We start from the raw sequence: 5,203 nt of genomic DNA, 5'->3' as shown, positions 1-5,203 counted from the left end.
CTGCTGGCAGCAGCCACTGGAGCCTGAGCCCGACTCGGGTGAGCCCTGGACGGGGCAGTGCAGGCCGTGCTGGGCAGGGGCCGTGGGTGCCGGAGGTGGCTGTACGGTCGGCGCTGGCTGCTGGCACAGAGTCCCGGCGGGGTGCGATGCTGGCAGCGGCTGCGGGGCTGGGGCTGCGGGGCTGGGGCTGCGGGGCTGGCGCTCCCACAGGAGCCCGAGGGCCAACAGGTGCCCGAGCTCAGCCCCTGCCCAGGCAGCACCACGGTGCAGCTGCTCGGGGGTGTCAAGGGATCCCCGGATGGTCAGCTCAGGGGTTCCTGGTGGGTTCCCAGCCCCGGCGCCCTGCTCCGTGCCCGATTTCCCTCTGCTGCAGAGCAGGATGGCCATCAAGTGGCTGATGCTGGGACTGGCACAGGAGCTTTTTATCCTAGACTGCTCCAGGGCAGCATGCAAAGAAGTGTCAGGTCAGCAAACGGCTGTTTCTGTCCTAGTCAGTGGGACAATCTCCTATCAGTAGCTGAAGGTTCTTCTGTTTTTTTCTCTCCCGTGCTTGCTGAGGAAAGCTGCTGCTCCTGGTGTAAAGCAAAGGTAGAGCAATCCCTGCCCTGGGCAGCTGTTGCCTGCTCTGGAGATCAGATTTGTTGGAGTTAAGCTGCTAGGGACTTCCATCAGCTCAAATAATTGATTCATATCTGCACAGAGATAGATAGATGATAGATATAGATAGATAGATAGATTAGATAGATAGATAGATAGATAGATAGATAGATAGATAATAGATATAGATAGATACAGATAGAAACGATTTTTAAAAAAAATGTTTGCTTGATTTTATTAGTTCCTTTCAGTGGCCTGTCCTGTTGTCTGTGTTGGGGTCTGTGCCTTGGTGCTCTGTTTGGGGCCAGCCCCAGCAAGCACAGACGGATCCCAGCCCCAGGGACAGCCAGGAGGAGGCTGGAGGATGTGTGTGCCCCTCGCTGGGATCCCCCCAGGAGCAGGGGCTGGATGCTATGGGCACTGCTGAACGAGCAGGCTGAGGTCATGCTGCATTTACCTGTGGGGCACAGCAGTGGCCTGATCAGTGAATCTTGTGATTCTCCTCTGTTTGCCTGCAAAAGGGTTTTTCATTTTAATCTCACTTTAAAGTTGAGCCTTTAACGTTTGCCACGAGATCAGAATGACTTGTGTAAAGCTCTCATGCTGAACAGGTTTATTCTCCTGAATGTTTTCACTAGAACATTTTAACATGGTTTCTTTTTTAAGCATTACTGTTTTTTCAGGCCAACCACAAGCAGAACAGGAAGGAAGCTCGAGGAAGAGCTTAGAGCCCTCTTGAAGGCAATCATGCCTCCAACAGGAGCCCATAAACACCTCTGTCAGCAGCTTTGGAGCCAGTGCTGGGCTGCTACATGGAGCAGACTGATGGCTGCCTCAGGGAAGGAATATGCTTTGTGTACACTGTTTGCACATGGTAGTAACATTACCTACTAACCTGTTTCCATCTCCAAGCTGAGGATCTCTTCCAGAAGAAGACTCTTCTTATGCCACAGGTTGAGAGGATGGAAGGTACAAAGCTGCTGGACAAGTTGCTGGCTGGAGTTTGGATTTCAGGGACACAGGGAAGATGCAGCTCAGGCTCCTTGGACTGTGATGGAACCCTGTGGACTCTGCAAAACATCTCAGTGAGTGCAGCAGGGGAATGCAAGGCTGGGGGGGAAATGCTGCAAAACAGCAGCTGGAGAAAGGAAATCCACTTGTAGCTCAATCTGGGGAACACAAACACAACTCTGTTCCCTCCTGGCTGAGGAGTGAGAGCCCAAGCTGAGGCTGTGTCTGCTCCATGCTTGGTACAGCCAGTGTTGGGTGCAGAAGCATTGCAGGGACAGGGTGAGGCTGGGAGGTGGGAGATGAGCTCAGGGGATGGCCTTCAGGTGGGTTTGTAGCAGATACCTGCCACTGAAGAGTCACTTGGTATTAGTCCAATTAATACCTCCAATTAGTGCATGCATCTATTTTTTCATTTACTGGAAAGTGCAGCACAGCACCCAAGTTGCAGAAGTGCAGGGGTGAGGTTGTGTTGGGCAGTGCCTGATTCAAGGCAGGAAAAGCCTTGATGGACAACTTCTGTGATTTCTTTTGTATTGACACTTTTTATCTGCTGAGTATTTAGCCTCTCTCGCTGTGGAAATGTGTGGGTTCCCCAGACACTGCCATCTCTGGCTCTGTTAGGATTGGTTCCTCATTTGAGGTTCAGAGGATAGTGTCCCTTTCTACCGCTTTTGATTTGTTTAAAGTAAGTTGTAGTGATTTCAAGGTTGCTAAATACAGAAATGAAAGACTGACCTAAGTAATGTTGTCCCTTTATACTGCTTTTGGCTTGTTTAAAAGTAAGTTGTAGTGATTTCAGGGTTGCTAAATACAGAAATGAAAGACTGACCTAAGTAATCTCTGATTTGCACAGTTCTGTATATAATGTGATCCTGTGCCAGGACTGGGACTGCTGCTGTGACACAGAAACCAGGTAGGAGCTTTCTCCCAGACACTCTGTGCAAACACCATTTCACCAAAATCCTTTCCACATTTTGGACCCTTTGGAAAAAAGGATAAAAGAAGCTGATCTCTTGCAAGCATATTTGTGGAAAAGGAATGAAAACCCATCTTGTGTCCCAGGTGTTTTCATCTATAAATGGTGTTACAGCTCACCTAGCCCTGCTTCAAAACCTCCCTACACTTGGAACTGTGCGAAAAATTCAGTGCCTGGCTTTGTGTAAATGAAAGCACAAGCAGGGTGAGAGTGATCTTTTGGCCTTCTAAAATGAGAGGTGGAAAGAGATCATGGAGAGCTGAAAAAAAGAAAAGACCCTACCTGGGTATAAGCTTTTGAGTGGCTGGTTTGGATCAGACATGGATGTGGCTGCTGAATGTGTTTCCCAGAACGGTGTGTATCTTAGATGTTTACACTGAGAGTGTAAATCCATTGTCTGGATGTTGGAAAACCAGCCTGGCACAACCCCCTCAGTTTTCCATCAAGATGATCTGAGTTTCTCTGACAGCAATACCAGTGCTGCTGGAATAAAAGGTTTGTGCCTTGGGAGATGCTGCCTGACTTTCAGAAGGAGCTGGACGTGGCTGGGCTGCTGGAGCAGCCCTGATGCCTTGTGGTGAGGAAAAAAAGGAGTGTGAGGGATTAAAAATGAGTTTCTAGTGATGGCTGAAGTCCAAAGCCACAGCTTTGCTCCTGCTCTGCCTGAATTAGGTGTTTGGATCCTGGGACATGAGCCTGTTATGATTCCTAGGCTCTGGGCTGTCTCTACAAAGAATAGAAATGGTCCCATCCTGGGACTTGGTCAGCAGCTCTGATGTCTCAGAGGTGGAAGGTTTTATTTCAGTCCTTCAGCTAACTTGTTTCTCACCTTTGGAAGTGTTGCTCCTTCTGTTTACATTAAAGAAGCTTCTCTTTTGACAAAAGCATTGGGAAGGCACTTACTCTCTGGGAAGGAAAACACAAGCTTTGCCTTTCCTTTCTCTAAAACAATCAATTTAGAGGCTCTCTCTGGGAATGTCAGTCAGTGTACAGACACCCTAGGCTCTTGGTGAAAGCTGCTGTTGTTTTTTGTGAATTATATTATCTTACTCTGTGGGAAACAGACATTCATCTATTTAATTTTGTTCTAGCAAAATTATTAAAGGTGAGAAAATAGAAACGGCAGAATGTGAGTTCTGTTTTTCTCTGCTCGATGGACTTACCTGCCCTGCCTTTCTTTTTGCTGCTGTTGCCTCATGTTATCCATCACCAGGGCAAATTTGAGGGAGGTCTCACTTTTGATGTGTCTCTTATTCCTGTGGGCTGGCTGGGGATCAGGGTACCCAAATGCTGCAGACATTCTGCAGGTCCTGAAGGAGTGTCAGCTCCACACTGGTGCCAGTGACATCTTTTGGTGCTAATTTGCACTCAGCAAAAGCATTGTTTCCTCCCAGCATGGAAACACAGACTTGCAGGCTGTGATGTTTGGGCTCTGAAGGCATTGTCAGGCTGCAGATGGTTCTAATTGACACAGATTTTGCAAGATGTGGATTTATTCTCTTGCCAGCACCTGGGGATATACATGTCCTGACCCTCTGCCCAAGGGTGTGTGACCAATAAATGATCTCTGTGAGATGGCAGAGTACCAGGCATGCATTTGCCAGGCAGGAGGTGCCCAGCAGCTCTGCCTCCCCAGTGCAGCTCATGCCCTGTCTGTGCCAGCTGTGACACAGGGCCCAGCCATGCCAGTGACAACGTGCCTGGCAGTGGCTGCACAGAGCTGTGCACTGAGTTTGCTCCATTTCATTGTTTTCCATGAGAAAAGAGAGCAGATTTTAATTTTAAAAAGACCCAAACCAAATCCCACAGTAATGGAGCCTGATGCTGTGCCCTTTAGACTTCTCCAGGTTTGCAGGAAAGCAACTGTTGGGGAGCAACACTAAAAAAATAACCTGCAACTAGGAGCTCTCAAAGGATCAGCTGTGTTTTTGCTGCTAGGGGTGTTTCACCCAAAAGTGACTCTAAATTAGACAGAGATGGATTTGATGGGTAGACTGTCAGGGGGATAAGGAAGTGGTTGGATGGTCACTTGCAGAGGGTCAGGGGCTCAGAGTCCTGATGGACATCAGTGACCAGTAGTGTCCCTCAGGGGTCTATACTGGGACCAGTGCTGTTTAATATCCTCATTAAGGGCACAGACAAAGGGACTGAGGGCACCTCCTGAGGTTTGACAAGACAAGTGCTGATGCTGCCCCTTAGCTAGGGAAACCCCCAAGATCAATCCAGGCTGGGATGAACAGCTGGAGCAGCCCTGGGAGAAGGATCTGGGAGTCCTGTGGGTGAGAGCTGGACATGCCCCAGCCAATATTCCCCCATGCCCTGGGCAGAGCCCCCAGCATGGGCAGTAGAGGAGGGTGGATTCTGCCTCTCTGCCCCCTCAGTTGAGACCCCAGAGACCTGCAGAGCTGCCCCAGCCCTGGGCCCAGCACAGGAAGGACATGGAGCTGCTGGAGAAAGTCCAGAGGAGGCACCAGGATGAGCAGAGGGATGGAGCAGCTCAGCTGGGAGGAAAGGCTGGAAGAGCTGGGATTGTTCAGCCTGGAGAGGAGAAGGGACAGCTTTGGGGTGACCAAATTGCAACCTTCCAGCATCTGAAGGGATTCTATGAGAAAGATGGAG

Source organism: Lichenostomus cassidix, chromosome 18 (assembly GCF_008360975.1).
Source record: "Lichenostomus cassidix isolate B80296 chromosome 18, HeHo_3.0, whole genome shotgun sequence".
Classification (NCBI taxonomy): Eukaryota; Metazoa; Chordata; class Aves; order Passeriformes; family Meliphagidae; genus Lichenostomus; species Lichenostomus cassidix.
This window is presented reverse-complemented; position numbering follows the sequence as displayed.